Genomic DNA, 10479 nt, shown 5'->3' with positions numbered 1-10479 from the left:
TGATCAAAAGTTGCTTACCTCTTGAAATCTAGTAAAATCCCTCTCAAAAATCGCCACTAGCTGAGCTTGTAAAGACCAAAAATGAAGAAAACTCATAACCCCTTTGAAATATAACACTGCCAGGATTTTCGCACATGCAATCCTCTATCTGCTCCTGCGGAACCGCTTCTGCAGTTAAATCTCCGCATCTACGGAACTCACTTAAACTCCGCCTTTCCGCTTTTGCGGCCTAAAGACCGCACTTGCGGATGCTCACTGCATCTGCGAATGCGCTTTTGCGCACCAAAGTCCGCTTCTGCAGAAACACATGGCCAGCTCACCTCCTGCTCACTTCCGCTTCTGCGGTCTCCCCCACGCAGAAGCGACTCCGCTTATGTGGATTCGCTCACGCAACTGTGGTCCAATAGTCCCAAGCCTACCTTCACACCTGCGCATAGCCTAACGCATCTGCGGCTTCACACATGCGGCCAAAATTTCACATGTGCGGTTGCACCAGAACTAAACAATAGTAGATTTTCCTTAAGTCACAAACTCAATCCGAAATCAATCTGATTCTCACTCGGGGCCCCTCGAGACCCCATAAAAACATACCAACACATCCTGAAATACGAAACAAACTTACTCAAAATCTCAAATCACATCAAACAATATCAAAAACACGAATCGCACTCCAATTCAGGCCTATTGAAATTAATAGATTTCTAACTTCTATAATCGATGCTAAAACATATCAAATCAACTCCGATTGACCTCAATATGTACACACAAGTCATAAATAGTACAACGGACCTATTCTAACTTTCAAAATCAAAATATTATCCCGGTATCAATAAAGTCAACTCTCGGTCAGACTTCTCAACTTTCCAAATCTTTAATTTTTTAACTTTTTCCAATTCATGCCAAAATAACCTACAGACCTCCAAATCGATATTCAGACACACTCCTAAGTCCAAAATTACTATACAGAGCTGTCGAAACTATCAAAACTCAATTCTAGAGTCGTTTACACATAAGTCCATATGAAGTAAACTCTTTCAACTTAAACTTCCAACCTTGGGACTAAGTTCGAAATATCCCCAGAATCAAACCAACCACCCCGGCAAGTCACATAACAACAAAGGAATATAGAATAAGACATACATAGGGAACATGGCTTCATTACTCAAAATGATCGTCCGAGTCATTATAGGATTCCTCGGGCTACATATATTCCATGAATTTGATGGATCACAAGTTGAGAATCATTATTTAGATCAATATTTTGTTTTTCTTAATTCTTGGGCTAATTCGAGCTCTACAACTATAGCTTTATACTTGGCTTCATTATAAGTAATAAAATAATATTTTATGAATAATCATTATTTTCTTGATAGGTGCAATGAGCGCTGTCTCTAACCCGGAACTTTTAACATTTGAAGACCCATTTATGTAGAAGATCCAGACTCGAGAATTGTCTCAGAATATATAATTGCCTATTTTCAGCTTCAGGAAGTATGCCCATACTAAAGTCAGCTGCAAAGTCGGTTATGACTTCCGATTTGATGGTTGTATGGTGTTGTAATGTCACATTTGCTAAATTCAACAGTCCACTTCGCAAGTCATCCCGAGAGCCCCGATTTATGACGTAACTAAAAAGTTGTAACTGTAAAAAAATAATGACATTGAAATATTGCTTGAATTTTGTAGAAACTATATTTAGTGCCAGGGCAAATTTTTCTAAGTACGGATACCTAGTTTTTCTATCTAACAATATTTTTTGAATATAATAAATGGTTGATTTTGTACTTTTATCTTCCCGTACAAGCACTGTATTTACTGAGACCCCTAAAACTACTAATAAATTAGCAATCGTTCTCCTTCCTAGGGTTTTGAGAGCAACGATTATTTGGCCAAGTACTTCTTCAAATCTTTCTGTACCTGTTGACAATCCGAAGTCCACTCAAAGTCCTTCCATTTTTTTTACCGCCAAAAAGATTTTATGACTTATCTTTGGAGATTTTGATATGAATCTTCCTAAGGCTGCTATCCTTCTTGTTAATCGAATCCAACTCCGATATGCATTTTGTCGAATTCCACTTCATGTTATATCTACGGAGAGTCATGAATGTTTTTCTTAGATGATCTATTACTTGGATTAATTTTACTAATATGTCTTCAATATAAACCTCTTTGGCTTTCCCAATATAGTCTTTGATCATTTGGTTTACTAGTCGTTGATACACGACATCCGTACTTTTGAGGCTGAATGGTATCATGTTGTAGCAATAATTCCCCCTATCATTCTTCTGTGGGTCCACCACTATTGCTAGCCAATCCGGATATTTGACTTCTCGAATTAAATTTATCTTCAAAAGTTTTGTAACTACATCCTCTATGATTTGATTCCAGAATGGCCCTGACTTCATTCTTTTGCTTTACCGGTGTACAAAATTAGTCAATATTGAGCTTATGTATTATTATCTCTGGTGGTATAACTATAATGAAAGCATAGTACCAAGCAAAGTAATTTGTGTTAGCCCGTAAAAATTCGAATGACTTACTTTTGTGTTCAAGATCGAGTCACAAACCAATGTAAACCCTTATATCCGGGAAGTCAATGAAGAGTATGATAGTTTCTAGATCTTTTGCAGTCGGCTTCCTGGTATATGATTCTTCCGATTCAATGATTGTGTCTGTAATGTCATTGTCTAATTGTTCATCTACTTTCGAGTTTCCTTCAACCGAGGATCCTGCGGACTCTTGCGAATTAATTGGATGGTTTCTTACCTGTCCAGGAAGGTCCGACATTGTTTTTCTAACTAGGTCCTCGTTATCCCGTCTGCATCCTATCTTCTTTCAACATCACATCATGAGAATCCGGAGTAAGTGATAATACCCACAACACACCTGATTAAGAGATATGATACGGTCATGTGTAGTATAATTACCAAACAAAGAGTCGGGGTCGAACCACAAGAAATTTATATGGATGTTAAGGTAGATATGTAAGTGAGAGACTTAACATATCCTTATTTAGCTTTTAACAAGATTGGAGTAATTAAACTTTTGATTATGCTAAGAATGTTCTTAGAGAAAATTTGACAAATACCTAATATGCAAAAATTAACTAGGAGATTTATTTGTTTAATAAAAGGCCTAGGGTTGTATTCTTACCTATGTATTCAACTAGATAGGTACACTTTACCAAGATTGCTTAGGTGATTGGGAATATTATGACCACGCTCTATTTTAGCCGCCCATTATTTCTCAACTAATAAGTAGTCAAATTCAAATTGGTCTCTCGATTCAATCGAATTGCATTAAGATTAGGTGCTATAGTATCCATGTCAAGAGATTCATATCTCTAGTTTACTCTCTTTAATTAGATCTAATCAAACTCTCAATTAGTCTAAATTTTTGTTAGCCAAATTACCCAAACCTAACTCTTCTTTCTCAAGTAAGAGTCAAGTCAAAAGGAGACGAATCAATATTTGCAACCACTAATTCATAATTTTAAGCATAAAAATAGCTAAATAATAAGTAACTCAATATTAAACAAGCTCAATATTAAGTGCACATAAAATTTCACACACTAGGATTGAAATACAACCCTAGATATAAGTTTAGCTACTCATAAGTAAAGTAAAAAACACAAATACTAGAAGAAAGAAACATAATTAAACTACTAATAGTAAAATTAAAGCAAACTCTATTGTTAATGATGATCTTCCTTCTTGAAAATCCCAAAAATACATAAAAGCTATTGTACTTCAAGTTTCAAGGCAAAATATGTGCTAAAAACCTACAAATTCTATTTATAGTGTTTCTAGAAATTTATGCTAAAAATTCCCTTCGAGGTGCAGCGAGGCCGTAAAATAGAAGTATGGTTCGCACTAGGAAAATGTTGCTCGAGTTTTGTTGTGGTGTTGCGATTGAACATCACCGCTGCGACAGCACATCCTGCATTGTTGTTGCACATAAGAGGGTTTCAGTTTAGCTAACTTCATGTTTCGGATCTTCAGGCTTCATCAAAGCGGAGTGTCTTGTGGTTCAGAGTGGGGCCGCACAGTTCTATTGTGGTCCATAATTAAAGATACTGTAGATGACTATTTTTCCATGGCTTCTGGTTCTTGGATTGCGGCTACAAGAGCTTAAGTGCGGATAGTTGATCAACTTTGAGGACCGCAATGGCTTTTATATTTTTCAGCATTCAGTTGTTTGCCTTCAGCTTATTTTTTTCCCCCTGAATCATTCACAAAACTTGAAATCCAATATTTCCATTAGAATTTGGCTCTAAATAGTCATTTTTGGACTTAAAGCTATAATCTAATGTAGTACCAAGTGGCTAAAATATCACTTATTAACTGCCCCAAACTTAAGTCATTGCTAGTTCTCAAGAAAAATAAATTAATACCAGCTCTCCTATAACCCTCAGTCCAAACAAATAGTCAAGCGTAAATCATTTATGACTCAGTTGTTACCAAATATTATCCATAATACACATGGATTCTTAACGAAGGCTTTCAAATTCAAAGATTCAATTTCAACTATGCAATCCAAGTGTGACATTTGAACCTCAAGGATTAGCTTCATTTATTATGATCTCTTGCTCATCGATGTATTCCATAGTAAGTCTAAGACTCTTCTTCTTCTACTTTTCATTTGCATTGCTCACTTCAAAAAATCTAGTTTCTCATCACAAATTTATAGCACACAAAAACAAACTTCTCATGCACACAAAGAATCCACTCTTCTCTAGCAAGAAATGTTCACGAGTTAAGTTTCAAGTACCATAAACTTGTCCCTCGTGTATGACTCTACTAATATAATCTCACTTAGTTCAAAATTAATTAAGACTTTGTTCGTATTGTAATGAAGCCTTTTGGTTTGGGGTGGGATACAGTTATGGGATGTAAAAGTGACTACACCTTTCCTAATCACTTCACTTAATCCACGGTTGAAAGCACTTCCTTTCTTTGTCAAAAGAACTTCTTGACCCTCTTTCTGTATTATCAACACGGCATGATGAAATGACTTTCTTGGAAATCACCTTTACTTAAAGTAAGAGAGACTTGACATAACTCTTTGTCATCAATTTCACCCAAACTCTTCTTTGATCTATAATTCTTTCATCTTTGATCCTTCATCTTGGAAAGGAATCTCCTAGTCTTCTTATTATTTCTTTTTTAAAAAAAAAAAATTACTATTGTTTGTTTCCTTGTTTCTTTCTTTTTCAAGGCGCTTCCACATAATAATCTTCCTGTCTCCTCTCTTAAACTTAGGCTTTAGGCCTGAGTTGTAACTTCGTGTGCTTAGGAAAGTTGGGGCATCAAAAGAGTATATGAACAAAAGGTAAAGGCTTGTAATGAGGTTGCCAAAGGAGAAAGTTAACGGCTCAAAATTCGTTTACTATGGAGAACGTACAAAGGTGGGCAATTGAAAGCTCAAACGTTTCGAAGAAGGCCTAAAATCATGTTCCAAACCAAGAATAGCCTAGGATTTCACTTTGAAGTACATTCAGGCTAAGTTCTAGGCTATCAACTTATACAAGTGAACTCTAGCAAAAATTTTCTCACCTCACATGATAATGAACCGTGAAAAAAGATAGAGTACCCACAATGATCACAATCATCTCACAAGAGCTCTATGGCCTGTACAAACTAATCGATGACTCAAAAGAGTAACCAAAGAACCTCAAAATAACTCAAGGACTTGTTTTAAATCATATGCATGTAGTTAAATGTATTTGTACTGAAACACAAATAACTTAGTAAATAAAGAACTCATTCAAGGCTTTTATTCTTTGATAACTATTACTAATACTACCAAAGCATGGTAAAAGTACCCGATTCAACAAAATAAAACTACCCCCTAGAAAGAACCGTATTCTAAACAAAACCAGAGGCTTATTCATCATTCAAAAAGAAAACATAACTACATAATTACCAAAAGTATCAAGTTACTCAAAAGTACCAAATGTCATCATCAAGTTATTACAAACTATGAAAATCTCCTACCCTCAAATAAGAACTAAGTATTTATTATCCATGATGCTTATAAAAAAAATAAGGACAAATGAGGGTGAAGAAACTCCCTAAACATCTCCAGGAGTAGCTGCTGGATCATCTCCATTCTCTGTATGCTCATCCTGAGCAAGGCAGATGTTATCATCACCAGTGGTAGCAACAGGTATGGCAAACATATCCCTAAGTAATGCAGGAGTGTAAGAATCCATCCACCTAGGCATCTCTCTCTCGATCCTCAACATGTATGTTGGCACCAGACTCTGTTTGAGTAGATGGGGGCAGCCTGAGAGGTCTGAACTAGCTGAGGAGGCTGAGAAGAATCAATCAACATATCAAACGGAAGGTCGTAGGGAGTGACCTTCTTCACCTACTCTCTCAATGTATTTACTGAAGCCTCTGTTAATTTTATTTTAACTCCTTCGTTTGCTCAACTCTATCAACGTGGTATTTGCATTCAGCATCGTTAAAAAAGAAAACATAACTACATAACTACCAAAAGTATCAAGCTACTCAAAAGTACCAAATGCTATCATCAAGTTATTACAAACCGTCAATCAAATCTCCCACCTCCCAAATTAAACTAAGCATTGTCCCCGATGCTTATAAAAAAAGTAAGGGAAAATGAGGGGTAAAGAAACTCCCTGAGCATTTCTAGCAGCTACTGGATCATCTCCATTCTCTGTATAATCATCCCCAACAAGGCGGATGGTATCCTCACCAGTGGCAACAGCATGTATGACAAACATATCCCTAAGTACTACAGTAGTGCTATAAGATAGCTTACTAATCCACCTGACATCTCTCTCTCGATCCACAACATGTATGCTGGCATGAGACTCTGTCTAAGTAGACAGGGAAACCTGAGAGGTCTGAACTAGCTGAGGAGGCTGAAAAGAATCAATCAACATATCAAACGGAAGGTCGCAAGAATTGACCTTCTTCACATCCTCTGTCAATGCATTTTGCTGAAGCCTCTGTTGCTTGATTTTACTTTAACTCCTTCACTTGCTCAACTCTGCCAACTCTTTATTTGCATTCAACATTATTCAAAAAGAAAACATAACTACATTACTACCAAAAGTATAAGCTACTCAAAAGTACCAAATGTTATCATCAAGTAAGTACAAACCATCAATTAAATCTCCCGCCCCCAAATAAAAATTAAGCATTGTTCTCGATGCTTGTAAACAAAAGTAAGGATAACTAAGGGGTAAAAAAACTCCCTAAGAATATCCAATAGTTGCTGGATCGTTTCCATTCTCCGTATGCTCATCCTCATCAAGGCGGATGGTATCATCACTAGTGGCAACAACAGATATGGCAAACATATACCTAAGTACTGCAACAATGCTAGAAGCCATATACCGATCCACTCGAGCATCTTTCTCTTGTTCCTCAACATGTATGCTGGCACGAGGCTCTGTTTGAGTAGATGGGGGAGTCTAAAAGGTCTGAACTAGTTAAGGAGGATGAGAAGAATCAATCGACATATCAAATGAAAGGTTTCAGGGAGTGGCGTTCTTCACCTCCTCTCTCAATGCATTTATTGAAGTATCTGTTGCTTGGTTTTACTTTAACTCCTTTACTTGCTCAACTAGATCCTCTATCACTGAGCCATGATGCAATAGTGTATTCATAATCACCTTCTAGTTATCGATCAACTATTGTATCTAATTTGAAGTAACGAGAGAAGGCTGGGAAGTGGATAGTGTAGACATCGTGGTTGTTAACTCTGCCAACTTGGTATTTTCATTCTGCATCAAATTGTTCAGACCAGAGCCCCAGAAATTCCCCAAAGGGATAGTGGGCCTGTAACAGAAGGGCTTGGGGAAGGTCTCGCAGCTTGAGCAAAAGAAGGTGGTGGTGCAGCACTCTCAGTATCAATAATAATATCAGTTGGTGCGATAGATGAGGAGGGCATGTCAGAGGTTACACTAGGCACTCCTGGCTCTTTAGACTGGCCTGGAGCAAGTTCAGGTTGAGTGCTTTTCTTGTTCTTGGTGTCTTTCAGAGAATACATATCAAAGGGCCTTGTAGGTTTAATTAATAGCCTGAGGTCTACCTTATCATCCAACAGATATTCAGTGACAGTGCATGAAAATGGCAAGGATGTATTCTCTTGATGAGCAACCAGCGAGATATTAGCATAGATAAGAGAACTTACATTGATTGGATATCCTGCCATAATAGAAGCAATAATATTGCCTTCTCCAAAGACATGCAATTATCATTATGGGAAGTGTCAAGTCAACAACATATAAATATTTGCCAACCCCTTGCCTCAAAACTCAGGGTATTTCTGTAAATCCTTACCCCAACAGCTACCCAAGGTGGACAAGTATCTGGTGCAAAGAGTTTGGCTACCCATGGTTGCACTGCATCTTTATCAGCTAGCTTAGCTAAGTATTCTGTAGGCTCCACATCATCAAGTCCCAGTTAGTCATTTAGTGTCTATTAGTCAAACTTCATCTTTAAATTTCTCACCTTGGTGACTTTGGTTCCCTCAAATATATGATTAGTGTTAGCGTAAAACTCACGCACAATGTGTTCTTGTACATCTACTAGTGGATCAATAAATTGCATCCATACCCCTCCTTTTGGTAAACTGTTCTAAGAAAGCCAAATTGTGATGAGCTAAATATTTTGTATTGATTGCCTTTTCATAAGTGATAGATCTCTCTCTCTCCAACTTCGCTTGAAGTTAATAAAAGCCTTGTAGCTTAAAATATATCTTACCATTGGACATTTCTACTTGACCTGTCTTGGGCATCCCTGATTCTGCTACCACCTTTTCCATCGTCTATTTCATCCTCATCTGGTGAGTTGTCTCAATTTGGTGCAGTGTCAAGACCATGGCTAGGGCTTTGGGCGGCCTGAGAGGTCACTTGCTCGGATTTGGACTTAGATTGTCCCTAAGGTTGTGAATACCCCTCATTGTATTCTTCAGATTGAGCCATCAAATTTCCCTCATAATCTTCCCTAGAAGGGACATAACAATCTGACTCATCTTGAGCCTGCCCTCTTCCTCAACCAGCATTCTTTTTCTTTGCAAGCACAACCTTAACAACAGGAGGTCAAAGGCCTTATACCTTTGGCTTTAGCGTTCCTAGGTCCACCACGACCTTTAGAAGCCTCATTTTTGCCCATGATCTAATCATTTTGCTTGTAAAAGCATAGAGATGCATGCAAAGAAGAGTATCACAGTGTATGGTTCACATACTATGCTAAATAGTCACCTAAAAACTAAAAAAGAAAGCAAAAAGAGTAATGGAAAAGAAGGAAAAAGAGTTGGGAGAAACATGGGATATTTGGGGATTGCAATCCGCACTGGGTCTATTGTGGACCGCAATTGGAGGATTGCAGCCACAATGCATCAAGCTAGGATAACCAAGTTGTTTCAACTCTATAAAGTTCCCATTGTCCTTGTTAGTGCCAACCTGATTGCGGTCACACATATCGATCACGGTTTTGCACTCAGGAGGTTCAGAGAGTACACAGATTAGCCTACAAATATTGCGGTTCTTAATATTAGCCTACAGATATTGCGGTCCTCAATTAAGAAGTGTGTCTGCAGTTTGCATCTAAACTTCATCTGAAAAGAACTCTAGGTACGAATACCTTAATCATTGACAATGCTAAAGAACTATACCGATTGAAACTCAACAAAAAAATGCAATCCTATAGGAAATTTATCAATGATAATTATGCAAACCATCATAGAAGCCAACATTTGATCTCTCGAGCACAACTATCAAGTACAAATTTATGCTTTCCCTCCTTTTAGTAAATTCTCAATAGATTCCCACAGAAATCTCCATATGCACACAACTAATGTAGAAACAAGAAAAAAAAAAATCAAGAAAAAAAAAGAATAAAGAAAAAGAAAGAAAAGTGAACACATACCATAAAAATTGAGGATGAATCATTAGTGGGTGAATTTGTGAATTGAAGTGGTGATTATCAGTGATTTTGAGTTCAACAATGGTTGGAGAGCTGTTAGGCTACGTTATAGTGCAATATGGTCCGCACTATGTTACCTGTAACTTCTTTGCATTTGCTGAAGTGCGGTCCACAGTTTAAGTTATGTGACCACAATTTGACTATAATAATCTACCTAATCTCTGAGTTAGTCATTGCGGTCTGCAGTTGTGCCTCGCACTGTTGTTCGCACTGATGCTTAAAATTTTCATGAAACTTGCAATTTGCATGTTTTGCTTCTCCGGAGAGTGCGGTCTGCAACAAAATTATGCTGCAATGGTCATCGCACTCCCATCTGAACTGAAAAACTTAGACAGTTCAGAGAGTGTAACTTTTTTACACTCAGTCAGAGGACAAGTGCCTCCTGCAATGAGTCATTGCGGTCCGCAATTTTCAAAGTGCGGTCTGCACTTTCTTATTTCCCAACCTTTTTTCCAGCAGCTCTTCATGACTTTTCCCTTCAACTCAAATATCTTCTAAATCACCTAACACATTC

General features: G+C 37.5%; 1 long non-coding RNA gene across 1 annotated transcript; it reads right to left on the bottom strand.

Moving 5' to 3' along the window:
* Positions 1-5918: 5918 nt before the first annotated feature.
* On the bottom strand, positions 5919-10272 carry LOC117279625 (uncharacterized). The gene is made up of 2 exons (XR_004510036.2): positions 9909-10272; positions 5919-7029 (listed from the first exon to the last, which is right to left on the bottom strand). It is a non-coding gene; the product is annotated as an uncharacterized lncRNA (long non-coding RNA).
* Between the last annotated feature and the right edge of the window lie 207 nt (positions 10273-10479).

This window comes from Nicotiana tomentosiformis, chromosome 6, assembly GCF_000390325.3.
Source record: "Nicotiana tomentosiformis chromosome 6, ASM39032v3, whole genome shotgun sequence".
Lineage (NCBI taxonomy): Eukaryota > Viridiplantae > Streptophyta > Magnoliopsida > Solanales > Solanaceae > Nicotiana > Nicotiana tomentosiformis.
The sequence above is the reverse complement of the archived record's forward strand: the minus strand, read 5'-3'. Positions and strand labels throughout refer to the sequence as shown.